This window comes from Chlorocebus sabaeus, chromosome 25, assembly GCF_047675955.1.
Source record: "Chlorocebus sabaeus isolate Y175 chromosome 25, mChlSab1.0.hap1, whole genome shotgun sequence".
Classification (NCBI taxonomy): domain Eukaryota; kingdom Metazoa; phylum Chordata; class Mammalia; order Primates; family Cercopithecidae; genus Chlorocebus; species Chlorocebus sabaeus.
The window spans coordinates 28,527,391-28,541,994 of NC_132928.1; the positions used below are offsets into that span (position 1 = coordinate 28,527,391).

Sequence of the window (14,604 nt, forward strand, 5' to 3'; positions counted from 1 at the left end):
AAAAAATAGAAGCTATCAGAAGGTTCCTCCCGCAGCTCCTGTCCCCACACTGATGAACCCACCTGTTTCTGCTGTCGCATTCTCCTCCTTCCCTTCTGACCCAGTGGAAGCCAGTGCTCTCCTGCCAGCTGCTCGGATTCTACCCCAGCCCTTATCCCCTCTCTCTGCCTCTCTATGGGCCCCTTCTAGCCGCATGGAACGCATTCCAGGTGCCTCCCTCTTAGCAGCCTGACTCTGCAGCCATCCTATTTCCCTATTTCTGTCTCCCTCTCTCTTTTTCCATCCATCCCTCCCTCCCTCCTTCCCTCCATCCATCACCTATGATCTATCATCTGTCGACTTTTTTTTTTTTTTTGAGACAGAGTCTCACTCTGGCACCCAGGCTAGGGTGCAGTGGCATGAACTTGGCTCACTGCAACCTCCACCTCCTGGGTTCAAGTGATTCTCCTCTCTTAGCCTCCTGAGTAGCTGGGACTACAGGTGTGCACCACCACACCCAGCTAATTTTTGTATTTTTAGTAGAAACTGGGTTTTGTCAGGTTGGCCAGGCTAGTCTTGAACTCCTGACCTCAAGTGATCCGCCCGCCTCAGCTTCCCAAAGTGCTGAGATTACAGGTGTGAGCCACTGCTCCTGACTGAGGACCAAACTTCTTACCTGTGTGGTCTCCTTGTCCACATTTCTATTTCCCCTTCCATTCTCATTTCTCCTCTCTAGGCAGTCTGCCTCTGCCCCACCCCTTCTCTGAAACCACACTCACCAATGTCACTATCTGGTTGCTAACCCAGTGGACTCCTACATCTTTACCTTACTTGACTTCCAGGCAGCATGAGATACAATTTACCCCCCTCCCTGCCTGAAATTCCCCCTGAGTGTCAGATCTCCTGAATTTCTTCATACCCCTCGAGTGTTCCAACTTGAATCTTCCTTGGGAGTTCTCCCTTGGCCTGCCTACCTCTCGGGTAGACTCCGTCTCCTTGACCTTTTCTTCTCACGTAGTACACGTTCATATCTTAGTTGCATGTATGTGCCAGTAATTCCAAAATCCATATTTCTAGTCAAAATCTGTTCTAAACTCCAGGTCTCTGTATCCTGTTCCTCCCAGACAACTCTGCATGGATGTCTCACTTGTGCCTAATGCTCACCTTGTCCAGTGGTGGCCTCTTATCCTTTCCCCAAAGCCTGCTACTCCTCTGGTGTTGCTGGTCTCGGGGAAGCCCACTCCTTATTCAAACCGGAAGTCTGGGTGTTGTCCTGGATGCCTACCTCCCCCTCCCACCATGCCCCACAGATTTGCCCTCCTAAGTATCTCTCACATCTGTCTCCTTTCTCTTCATCCTCACGGTCACTTTCCTGATCCATTCAACCATCATCTCGTGCTTTATCTATTGTGACAGCCTTTGAATGGGCCTCCAGCCTCCTCTTTTCTCTTGCTCCCCATCTGTCTCTGATCTTTCTAAAAGGAAGAACCAGTCATCTTGTCTCCTTGCTGAAAACTTTTAAAGGCACCCCAAAGCCCCTGAATAGCAAGCAAAACCCTTGCCTGGGCTCACAAGCCTCTCCCAGATCAGACCCTGCCCAAGTCTCCTGTTCGCCCCACCCAGAGGGAGCTCTCACCTCTGAGCTCACGTGTACTGTTCTCTCTGGAAGCGTCCTGAGCCTTCTACCTGACTGAGCTCTAGTCACCCTTCAAACCTTAGCTTTGCTATTACTTCCTGCAGAAGGCTTTCTCTGAACACCCCCAAACTCTCTGTAGCCTGGCCCAGAAATTTGGCTGCCATCTCTCCTCCGTTACAGTAGGGATCGTAACTGTGTTGTAACTGCTTGTTTATTTTTACCCCAGCCAGACACCAAGCTTCACAAAGCAGGAGCTGTGTCCACGTTGTTCACAGTTCTGTCTCCAGGGCTGAGCACTTTTCAACAGAGATTGCTGACTCAATGTCGCTTGTTAAATAAATGCAGGAAAGAGCTATGGGGTGTGGACCCTGCCTGCAGCAGAGTCACTGCCCAGTATCACCTGCTCAGCTCTGCAGCCTCCGCCACCATGGCTGTCCATCTATACCAAGAGGAGGCAGGGAGGTGGGGCTCTGCCTCTGGAGGATAACAAGCTAGACTCCACGGTGCAGCTCCCACAGGCAGGAGGGAGTACTCGACACCCCCACAGCTGCTTACACTGTCTCCTGCTCAATTGGCTCATCTCTAGGGAAGACAAGATAAAATGGAACATAAGTGTATGCTGTAAAGTTTTATAAAAGGACACTCTTATTCATGAGGGATCTGAACATCTTGTAGTAATGCCTACCACATATAGAGTGTCAACTAGGGCTAGACGCAGTGAATCATACCTGTAATCCCAGCACTTTGGGAGGCCAAAGTGGAAGGATTGCTTGATGCCAGGAGTTCAAGACCAGCCTGGGAAATGTAGCAAGATCTCTGTCTTTACACACACACACACACACACACACACAGGCACACACAAAATTAAAAATTAGGTGGACGTGATAACATGATCTGATAGCCCTAGTTACTTGGGAGGCTGAGGTGAGAGTGCGGCTTGATCCCAAGAATTCAAGGTGAGCTATGATTGCACCACTGTATTCCAGCCTGAGTGACAAAATGAGACTCCGTCTCTGGAAAAAGAAAAAAGAAAGCAAACTATATGGCAGGCCCTCTTCCAAAGGTTTTGCGTATATTAATTTATTTAATCCTCTTAACAATTAAGAAAGGTATCATCATCCTCACTTTGCAAAAATGACACAGAGAGGGCCAGGTGCAGTGGCTCACACCTGTAATCTCAGCACTTTGAGAGGCTGAGGCAGGTGGATCACATGAGGTCAGGAGTTTGAGATCAGCCTGGCCAACACGGTGAAACCCCATCTCTACTAAAAATACAAAAAATTAGCCGAGCATGGTGGTGTGTGCCTGTAATCCCAGCTACTTGGGAGGCCGAGTCAGGAGAATTGCTTGAACCCGGGAGGCAGAGGTTGCAGTGAGCCGACATCACACCACTGCACTCCAGCCTGGGCAACAACTGCAAAACTCCTTCTCCAAAAAAAAAAAGGCACAGAGAGAACAAACGTAACTTGCCTAACCACACAGCTCGTAAGAGAGCCAAGGTGGGAGTCAGTTTAGCATCTAATTCCACATCCTTAATGGTACACCATTTGTCAAATCTATGCTGCCCCTCCCAGCCTAACCAACAGATACATGTGTAAACACAGGCTTTGAGAAACTTTCCTATTAGGTCTTCACTCTATGGAAAAGTTCAGGCATTTTCCTTTGCAACATATAAGATGTTGCAATTTATCAGAATGTGCAAAATCCTACCTCTGCACCATCTTCGCTTCAACTCATAGGCGGGTTCCCCTCATAGGGCTGCCGGGCTACTCAAAGCCTAAAAGGAACAAATTGTGGCAGGATGAGGCCTGAGGTGGGAGGGGGGGAAAGTGGGCAAATACAGAGAAGACAGACGCCCCTCAGCAGGACCCCCTGACAGACAGTGTATCCCTAGGAGCAGGTGGGCCCCCTTCTGTCACCTGGGGGCACTGGCCAGGGACAGTGTCTGCCAGACCCCTGTCTTCTCCCTGACAGTTCCCTGCAGACACGGGACCCAGCTGCTGGGTGGGGGGTTCTGCCAGAAGGGGCGGGGTGTGGCTGGCAGGAGGGGTAGACACAAAGCTGTATGCTGGGGCTGTGGGGGCTAGGGGAGCCCTCCATCTGGGGGGTGTGGAGCTCAGTTGGAGGGTCTCTGGAAAGGTGGAAGAGGGTGGGCCTCAGTTCCAGTCTGTCTTCAGAATGGGGAGGAGCTCCCTAGCCCTGAGGGACTCCTGCCAAGTTGCCTGTCCTGGGTTCTTAAGGCAGGCAGGTGGTGGCTGTTGTCTGCAAGGTGTTTCCGAGCAGAGCCTTGGAGGCCCGAATCCCCTTCCCCTGTATCCATGTTGAGCGATGGTCAGGCAGTTCATATAACCCTTTGAAGTCTCTGCTCCTCACTCTGTCTAATGGGAAGGTCATTCCTACTCCCAGAGTGGTTGTGATATGCAAATGTGACTGAGGAAGGACCTGGCACAGGAAGGGAAGGAAGCTGTTGTTTTGATTCTGTCTGATGCTGGCTAGTGATGGGGTCAGATCTGTAAGACAGGAGGAAGCCAACCTTGGGGGATCCCGGGCACCTTAGGGGGCACAGGGCAGCAGCAATGGGCAGCCCACACACCTCAGCACCAGGCCTCGTCCTCCTAGAGGCCCTGCCAGCTCTCACCAACTGGCATGGATGTAGAGGTCGGCTCCTGCCCCAGACTGCTAGAGAAGACACTGCCAAGGCAAGGCTGAGCTTAACCCCAACTCCTATTTCACAAAGTTATGCCCCCATTCTTCTGGCATTTGATCCCTAGTTCATGTCACCCCAGCCTTGGGGCCGACAGTTCACAGTGCCAACCCCACCACAGGCCATCCTCCTGCCATTTTCCTAATGAGGCCACTGAGAGGTCTACAGTTGGTAAGTGGCAGATCTGGGATGTGCCCTCCAGCCTTCTAATTCCATGGTTACTTTACCCTGTGGTCCATAACTGTGTGTCTCAATGGAACTTAAAGTCCAGTTGAGGAAACCAAAGCACAGAAGTATTTTTAAAAGAGATTGGCCACAAATACAAGGGGCAAGCGATGATTCTGGTCTTGTCAGCTGAAAATGCGATGGTGTTGCATACCTTGGTGAGACAGACACTGGGGTTTGAAAGGTTCAGAGGAGGCTGGGCGCAGTAGCCTCCTGTAATCCTAGCACTCTGGGAGGCCGAGGTGGGTGGATCACCTGAGGTCAAGAGTTCAAGCCCAGCCTGGCCAACATGATGAAACCTCATCTCTACTAAAAATACAAAAATTAGCCAGGCATGGTGGTGCACACCTGTAATCCCAGTTACTCGGGAGGGTGAGGCAGGACAATTGCTCCAATGCAGGAGGCAAAGGTTGCAGTGAGCCAGATCACACCACTGCACTCCAGCCTGGGTGACAGAGTGAGACTTTGTCTCAAAAAAAAAAACAAAGACAAAAACAAAAACAAAACAAACAAACAAAGAAAATTAGCCAGGCATGATGGTGCGTGCCTGTCATCCCAGCAACCTGGGAGGCTGAGGTGTGAGGATTCCTTGAGCCTGGGATGTCAAGACTGCAGTGAGCCATGGTTGCACCACCACACTCCTGCCCGGCCAACAGAGTGAGACCCTATCTCAAAAAATAAATAAAAATAAAGTCAAATGAAGAAAGAGAGATTCCATGGTGGAGAGAAGGGAAATGAAGACCCGGGGAAGGAAACAACCCCGTGTACCTCACTTCACTAAGTTCACGAGAAGAGCCAGGAAGAGACTCCAGGCTCCCTCAGCCAAGCTTCAGAAAGGCTGTCCTGAAACGTGCAGGGTGCAGCAGAGCGAGGCCCTGGACTTGGAGAACACCCATTCCCGTTCCCACTGGTGTGTTCTCCTAAAAATGTTTCTGCCCTTTGGTTTCCTCATCTGTAGAACAATAATGGTTATAACATACATTAAGCCTAATTCATTAAGCATTTTGCCTTTCATATCATGTAATCACTGCAACACCTATAAAATAGGTATTACTACTAATCTCATTTTATAATGAGAAAACAGAGGTTCAGAAAGGCTGAGTGAATTAGTTGCAGTCACTTGACCCTGAAATGGTGAAACCAGGTGTCCAGCGGGAACCTGGACACTATTCTTAAGCCTCTTACTTTTTGTATTCTTGTGAGGCTCACATGACAATCCACCCCTACCCTCCAATCCCCACTCATCCTCCACTAATCTGGTCTGAAACCCTTTGCACACTCTGCCAAGCACCAGCCCAACCACAGGCAACTCAACAACTCCCTCTTGTACAGGCCACGCGCTCTCAGGCTTCTACTGACAGTGTCGCTGCGCCCAACAAACTCCTCCTTGGGTCTCAGCCTGACAGTGCCTCCCGCAAGTCTTCTCTGATCACCCAAGTAAACTTAGTTGCTGCTTCCTTAGTGCTCTTAAAGCACCTGATAACTCTCATTATTGGCATTTATTACACTGTATCCTAATTAGGGGTTTGCAGTTTGTTTTTTTCCAAGCATACTGTGAGTTTCTCAGGGGCAGGCATTGAATCTTCATCAACTTTGTATTCCTAGCAAGGAAAAAATGGAAGGAAGGGGAAAAGGAAGGCAGGAAGGGAGGGAGAGAGGGAGGAAAGGTGGGCAAATGCAAAAGACTGCTACATAGAACATATTAGATGGTATCATTTGAAATTGCCAATATTCTATGCCTTCTTGTCTACAAAATGGTAACTTTATATTTCACCTGGTATAATGAGGGTTGGTTTCCCCACTAGCCAGACCCACCCGAGTACATCCACTCAGTAGTCCCTGCTCTCTGTCTTTTGTTTGGGGACAGTTTACATGCGTCTTGACCACACAAAATGGTTAGGATGGGGGCTCACCAAGGAGGGTGGTTCTTGGGCAGCGTACAGACCAAAATTGATGGGGGCTTTCTGTACCTCTTCTCATTGAGACCACCTTGAGAGGTCCCCCTCTGAGTCTTCTCTGAGTGGGGAGGAGAAGGCTGACTCAGTGATGATGGGGAGTGGTCTGCAGGTGGGGGCCCAGCCACTCTAGCACCAGCCACCATCAGAGCTTGACTGTCTCTCCGGGAAGACCTCCCTCGCCTCTCACAGCACCCCAAATCTGATCCTCTTGTCTTAGGGTTTGACCTCCTTCAAGGCCTAGCCCCCTATCTCCTCCTTCCCCTTTTCCAGCCCAAGAGACCCTCATCACTGGAGGGTGGGAGAAAAGGGCCTCTTCCTCTACGTTCTTTTCAATTTTGGTTATGACTTAACGTCTTTGCTCCACCCAGTCCTGGCCTGCTATTTGGATCCTCCGAGTTTAGAAGTTAAAGAGAAAAAAGGGTCTTTTCCTGCTTCTCCGCATCTTCACTAGATCCTAATTCCCAAATTCTCCTTAAGGCCAAGGGTTTCCTCTGTCTACTGATACAATACAAGGGTTGCAGGGAGGACACAGACTAACTTTTCCAGAGTTGTTTCACCTCAGGCCAACGTGACTATCTCGGTCAAAAAGGCCTTTGAAGTGCTCCTAAAACCATCCTATGAGATTCAGCACACACACTGCCTGGAGTGCTGGCATTCACTACCATCCCTTAAAACCCTCAGTCTGGCTGCATTTCTGGAGAGCTGGCACTTTAGAGGTTGACCTCTCCCCACATGCTGCCTCCAAGCCCTCTCCTCTTCCCCTCGATTTTTAAAGTGTTAAATGAACATTTGCTAGTAATTTGCTCTGCAGGGTCTGGCCAAGGCAATTATCTATTAAAATCCAAGAAAATGATGCATCCTGGGGACTGAACGTCAACAGCAACCAGGCCAGGGCAGGCTGGTGGTGGTGATTTGTTAACTTCATCGGGGGCAGGGCCGTACACGGGTGGCATCTGTCAAAGGAAGGGAATGGCTCCTCTGGGGCCTGGCTAGGACTGCTTAGAGCCTTCTCCTCATCAGCAGGTCTGGGAAGGGGTCCCATCTCCTGTCTCTCCTCTTCCTTTGTCCTCAGGCCTGTGGCTTCATCTCTGTTTTCCTCTTCTCTGACGTCCCCAGCCTGGCCTCTTGCCGGCCCCTCTCCAGTGTCTCCCTCTCCTGTTTTATGCCACCTTTCCGTCTCTCTGTTTCTCGACTTCCCTGCCACTAGCCCCTTCTTGGGAGGTGGTACCTTCCATGAAGCCATAGGCCATGTGGTCTCAGGGAGAGGTAGCCAGGACTTTAACTGACTGTCCTCATGGCCCAGGAGAAGTCACCAACCACTCTGCACCTCTGTTTGAACAAAGAAGTTGGGACAAGTTACTTTTCAACAGCTTTATTGAGGTATGTAATTAATGTATAATAATCTGCGCATATTCAAAGTGTATAATTTGATTAGTCTGACAGATGTATTAGCATACACCCACGGAAGCATCACCACCATTGAGACAGTAAATATGCCGGGTGCAGTGGCTCACTCCTGTAATCCCAGCACTTTGGGAGGCTGAGGCTGACAGATTGCTTGAGCCAAAGAGTTCGAGACCAGTCTGGGCAACATGGTGAAACCGTCTCTACAAACATACAAAAATGAGTCAGGTGTGGTGGTGCGGTGTGCACCTGTGAGGAGGCTGAGATGGGGGGGATCCCTTGAGCCTGGGAAGCTTGAGGCTGCAGTGAGCCACGATTGTACCACTGTACTCCAGCCTGGGTGACAGAGCAAGGCCTTGTCTCAAAAAATCTAAAATAAATAAATAAATAAATAAATAAATAAATAAATAAATAAACCCACTACCTCAAAACGTTGCTCATGCCCTCATGAGGTGAGCCATGGTGTGGCTCCTACCCCTCCCAGGTCCCTCCCCTTGCCAGGCAACCACTGATCTGCTTTCTGACACTATAGTTTACATTTTCGAGAATTTGTACATCAGTGGAATTGTACAGCATGTGCTCTTTTTGGTCTAGCTTCTTTCACTGAGCATAATGAATTTGGGGATTCATCCATATTCTATCACGTATCAATAGTTCATTCCTTTTTATTGCTAAATAGTATCCCACCATATGATATACCACAGATTCTTAATCCACTCCCCTGTTGATGGACATTTGTGGTGTTTCCAGTTTGGGCCTATGACAAAGCTGCTGGGGTCCTTCATGGGCAAGTATTTATGTAGACACGTGAAGCTCGTAACTCCTTAGGGGGCTGTGCTCACTTTCTTGGCAGCTCAGCAGCTGCCAAGACCAGATTCATCCTTTTCCCTCCCTGTAATTCAGCCGAGGATGAAACGGGCAGGCAGCATGCTTGAGTTTGAACCCTGCCCACCACTTGCAATGTGACCTTGTGCACCTCTTGGTATCCTGGCTTTCTTTATGTTCCTACCTCCATGGGTTGTGTGAGCATTCCATGACCGTATGAATCTGAAGCATTTGGTGCAATGCCCAGCACAATGTTCAGAAATAGTAGCTGTTCTCATTTTGCAGGCACCTCTGAGAAGATCTATACAATCTGGAATGGGCTTCCTCTAGAATCTCTGAGCAGTTACCCTAACCCTTTGAAGTGGCTCCATTTCACAGAGGAGTAACTGAGTCCCAAAGCAAAGAGTGACTTGAGTAGGGTTGATCTTTGATTTGGGAGTGAATGCAGGCATGTCCTGATACCCAGCTATTTCCTATTTGGGTGATGGGCAGGGAGGAAGTCGGAATTTTCCAATTACTTCTCAGAGTGTCTCCTGGAGAGCCCTGAGAAGTAGCTCAGCACTTCTAACCAGAAGACTATGAGTAGTAGCTAACCAGAGAACTAAGCCCCTAAGTGTTCATACAAAACCACACTCATTTAGTCAGTTTCCCCAGGCTCATCAACCTAGAAACCCCATAAAATCACAGTCAAATCAGGAGGGAAAGAGATAAGGGTAGGGAGGCTGCCTACCCTCCTCCCCTGCCCCACAGGGCTCTAAGTAGCCCAGAAAGGGGCTTCTGTGTGTCTTAGGCAAGCAGGTCGATCTCTGGAAGGTACTCACGCCATCTGGCGTCTTTACAGACCAGGCCTCCGAACTCTGGCTCTGCCCCTTCCTAACTGTGTCAGGGTAGGCCAGGCTTGCCATGGCAACACACAACTTGTAAGTTCAGTGGTTTAACACAATGAAAGTTTATTTCTCATTTACACTCTATGAACAACATAGGTGTGAGGGTGCCAGAGTCTTAATGCTTCTGCTAGAGCTAACGCACATCAGTTCCGCCACGTTTTATTGGTTAAAGTTGTTCACATGTCCACAGCTAGCATCAAAGAAGAGTGAGAACACGCAGTCCTACCTTGTGCCAGAAGGCAGAGAGCCGGAAATATTTGGAGACAGCACTAATGACTACTACACTAGCCAAGTGACCTTTGAGCTCATTTCCTCTTCTGCAAAATGGGGACGAGAACAGTATTTGCCTCACAGATTGTTGTGAGGATTAAAAGAGAAATGTTATGTAACACCCTTGGCACAGTGTGGCACACGGGTGAGGTTGAGGCCCGGGGTATTTGTGTACAATGAGGACCCAGCATGCCCAGCCTCCCTCCTCCCCTGCAAACACTGACCCCGGACCCCAAGGCCCGTCACTGAGTGGTTAGCAGAGGATGGATACTTTTCCGCAAATCTGTCTTCTCCCACCCTCTGGATCTGACACTGACCACTTGTGCCAGGCAAACTTCATTGCCATAAACTATCCCCCCCTACCCCCAGCTTCATTCACACTCATGTGAGACTTCTTATCCCTCACGTGACTGCTTTATGACAAATCTGCCCTTCTGTCCAGTTAGAGGATAGGAGTCCATTGACGAAGGGATAGAGAATCCAAGAGAAATGTGAAGGAAATTAACATCCATTTTTTGCTGAGCACTGTGCTGGATGCTTGACCCACGTTACCTCATTTAAACCTCATAATAGTCCTGTAATGAAGTGAGTGTGATTATCCTCATTTTGAGATGTGGGAGCTGATGCTTGGAGTAGTTACACACCGGCCCAGGGTTACATAGCTAGTCAGTTGCAGAGCTGGGATTTGAACCCAAAACTCTGGGACGCAGAAGACCACACTTCAGCTTCTGGGCTGTCTTTTGCTATTTCATTCAGACTTTGTTTGTTTGTTTGTTTGTTTGAGACAGAGTCTTGCTTTGTTCCCCAGGTTGAAGTTCAGCGGTGCAATCTCAGCTCACTGAAATCTCCACCTCCTGGGTTCAATCGATTCTTGTGCCTCAGCCTCCTGAGTAGCTGGGATTACAGGCATGTGCCATCACATCTGGCTAAGTTTTGTATTTTTTAGTAGAGGTGAGGTTTTGCCATGTTGGCCAGGTTGGTCTCGAACTCCTGGCCTCAAGTGATCCACCCGCCTCAGCCTCCCAAAGTGCTGGGATTACAGGCATGAGCCTCCACACCTGGCCCAGACCTAACTTTTATCCAGGCTATAAACTCACCAACAGCCCAACCACAGATGTTTAGCCTTTAGGTTCTATTGTGCTGTTGTGGAAACTGCCCTGCTTCTGGAGTACAGGGACTAGGCTTTTAGTCACTGCTCAGTCCCTATCTTACTGTGGAACTTTGGACAAGTCCTTTGACCTCTCTGGGCCTCAGTTTTTTCACTGAAAATGAAAGGGCTAGACTAAATTTCTCAGGTTCTTTCCATATCTAGGATTTGGTAACATTGAGAATTGCCCATATCTCTTCCTGCCTTTGGCCCTAATACTGTATTGGAAAGCATCACAAAGTAGAAAGGTAGATAAAGATCCCACATTTGAAGTTATACAGAGCATTAATTAGACTCTCATTATTTGAAACTAAAAATAGTTTAAGATTGATGGTGTGTTTGTAATCCATAGCAGTTTTCTCCCTTCTTTGCTATTTATAACAACTCTGGTTTCCTCTGTAACTACGTCTGTCTCCTCCTATAAAAGAGGAAGTCAGGCTAAGTCTGCTCCTGAGCTAAGATCTCCTGAGTCTGCACCCCAGGAGAGGCTCTCTAGAGCTCTGAGCTCCTGTTGCTGGGCAGAACTGGGCTCAGTCTCCAGGTGGGCATTGGAAGATGTGGCTGGACTATATGCCAGCAGGATGGGCTATGCCTGTTCTCCCATGGAACCATGCATAGCTGCTGGGGTGTGGCTGGGTATTAGGACTGGAGATCCAGAATGCTGTATCTTCCACTCCTATAACTTTTGCTTAATGCTTAGAGAGTTTTTGTAAATGCCAATGCCCAATGCTAACCCTGAAGAAGATAAAAGGAAACAGAACTCAAGTTCAGGCCACTTTTGGGAGACATTTCCAGGGCCTACAACTATCTCTTAGGTTTTTAATTTGTTCCTATAGGGTTGTTGTTGAGAGCTGAGTGTCCTGGGAGATCTGGGCATCCCAGATGGCTGCCCCAAGTTGCTGCCGGAGTATTTTAACTACAGTAGTGTGGGAGCTTCCTGCCTCAGAGAGGGCTCCCCACACCTCCCCCAGGTTCCCATCTGCCCAGACGCCCACAGCTCCTGTCAAGAGAAATGATGGAAGAAGCCCCAAGATACCTGGGGGAAGGGCCTCAGCTCAGGACAAGAGCTGGGGCTCCAACCTCAGTCCAATCAGGGAACTCTCAGGGTCACTCATGGTTGTGTGCATGTGTGTGTGTTTGCCTGTTTCTGTGAGACAGTGAGGAAAGATTTGGGGGTGCGGGAGATATGCACATGGGCAGCTAATCCTGAGAAACTTTGGGGTCTGGGAAGGAGGGAAAGAAAGAAGAAAAGCTGGAAGGGGATAGAGGTGGGAGAGAGGGGGATGGGAAAAACCAAAGAGAGGAAGCAGTGGCTGTGCTGAAGCTGGACAGAGACCGAAAAGGACAAGTCTTGTCCTAAACTTCCTCTGACCCACCTAACCTAAATCTCCCCACGCTGTGGTTTAAGCCTCTTTCCCACCTTGGTTCTCCGTCTAGCCTCTGAGCAGCAGAGTCCAGGAGTGACGTCAGGATGCTGGCTGCCTTGCTGCTTCCTGGTGGCCCAGGAGGGAGCTACTTCTGAGTAGCCAAAGTCCTGAGGCTCTGACATTTAGGAGGCCTGAGTTTCCCACCCATGTGCATCCCTGCTTCCCCTGACTCGACACCCAGTGACCTGGAGGGATGCAGAGGGGGTGGGCAGCAGCTCTGGAGGCATTTCCCAGCAGTAGAACTGTGAGTCAGAAGGGTCATCTACTATCGGAAGTCAGAGGGGACCTCCTGCAGGCAGGAAATCAGAGTTGGGCCCCAGAGAAGTCCAGAGATGAGCTGGCGGGAAAGTAGCTCTTCAGAAAGCAACATTACCGTCCGGGAAGGCTGAACCTGGAGCCTGCTATGCCTACAGGAAAAGCCTGGGCCAGCCTAGCTCCCTTCTGCCTGGGCATCACCATCCCTTCCGCCTTGGCATCACCATCGCTTCCGCCTTGGTGGTCATCTGGGAAGTCTGGAACAAGATATACAAGTTCAAATCCGGAGTCTGTTGCTTATATGCTGGAACTCATACATGTGAGGCTCAGTTTCCCCATCTGCAAAATTTAAAAAGAATAAAAAAGCCTATCTCACAAGGTTACAGGGATAAAATGAGAATATGTGCATAAAATACCTTGTGTAGGTGGTCCATATGTGTTAGTCTCCTCCCCACGTCTTATTTTGGTTGGAAGATGGGGAGGAATGTTGCAGGATCTGACTGCAACATTCTGCTAGCCTCCTGGTCCAGGAGAGGTGATCCCCTGGCCCCAGGGAGAGCTTCCTCTAGATTCAAATGCTAATAAAAGGTCCAGGATCCCACCAAGACCTCCTCTCCAGCCTCCATCCTGGGGGCACTGCTCGCAGTGCTCCTCCTGTTTGCCATGGGGATGAAAAGGATGTGTTGATTGGCCCTTGAAATTTGCTCTTAAAATTATCTGGTTTTGATTTGACCTTGATAGGTCAAGCCAAACAGGGATCTGAGCTACTGCATGAAGCAGTTATTGCGGGGGGTGGTGGGTTTCGAGTGGAGGAGGGAAGGGGAGGAAGATGGCACCAACAGATGCATCCTCAGACCCCAGTCCACACCCTTGCCAAAATCTCTGACATGGTTTCATCATCTGAGGGTGATGTAAGAGGCCTGGAGTCAGACTCCCCTTGCTCCCCTCCCCCAGAGAGCCCCATCCACATCTGGAGCTGCAGCTGGGTCCTTCTCTTGGGCCCTTTCCAGGGGAGGGAGCTGGGTGAAGTGAGGGCAGCTGGTGAGGGGCCCTGTGAATGGCCCCAATGTTGGGAGGCAGGGGGCAGGGAAGAGGCCTCTGGGCTCAGAGGGAGGGAGGTGGACTGGGAAGGGAATTGTGACTTTGCAGCATTGGTCTCCTCCTCCATCCAGGCCCAGTGTTAAAGTCTCCATGGTCCTCCTTGTCCTTTATATCCATTCCTGCAGGCAGCTGCCCTCCTTCTTCCCTTCCCCACCCACTTCACCGCCCAGCCTCTCTACCCAGGTGCTCGGAACTGAGGGCCCCCTTTGTTCCTTCCTTTGCCCCAGGGCAGCTCAGGCCTCCCACACTGACCCTCTGGCCCTACTGCCACAACAAGCAGAGTGTGAGCCAGGCCCAGTGGGGTCATCTGTGGGTCATAAAGGTCAATGGGACAGTCGTCTAGCAGTAGGGAGGGGCTAGTCTTGGGCTAGGAGCCTGGCCAGGAATCAGCTAAAATACGAGCTTTAAAATGCTGCAGGGCGGGGGGGGGGGGGGTGGTGGTGGGAATTTATTTAGGGGTTAGCAAGAACTCCCTTCAAGAAGGGTTGGCGAATTTACTGGAATAAATGCAGAAGGGAAGCTTTCCTGGCTCTTGTGAACTATAAACCGTCAATCGCTGTGAGATCCCCGGGAGACCAGGGTTCTTACCATGCTTACCCACGAACTCGCTCTGTGACCTTCGGTAGTTCCCCTCTTTAAATCTCAGTTTCTTCATTTATGAAATGAGGGTCCCAATGAAGCTTGAGGTTCTGCCACCCCAGGAGCCAAGGCTCTAACGTGGTCTGCGTCCCGCGCCTCCACCCCACCTCGCACCCCCACCTTCCAATCCCGCCCCCTACCCCCAGC

The 14,604-nt window shown here is 49.9% G+C and overlaps 1 long non-coding RNA gene across 1 annotated transcript; it reads right to left on the bottom strand.

Annotated features, from left to right (window-relative positions):
• Positions 1 to 1,808: 1,808 nt before the first annotated feature.
• Positions 1,809 to 14,544, bottom strand: LOC140710191 (uncharacterized). The gene is made up of 5 exons (XR_012091134.1): positions 14,407 to 14,544; positions 12,648 to 12,974; positions 7,041 to 7,831; positions 3,326 to 3,392; positions 1,809 to 2,197 (listed from the first exon to the last, which is right to left on the bottom strand). It is a non-coding gene; the product is annotated as an uncharacterized lncRNA (long non-coding RNA).
• Positions 14,545 to 14,604: the final 60 nt, after the last annotated feature.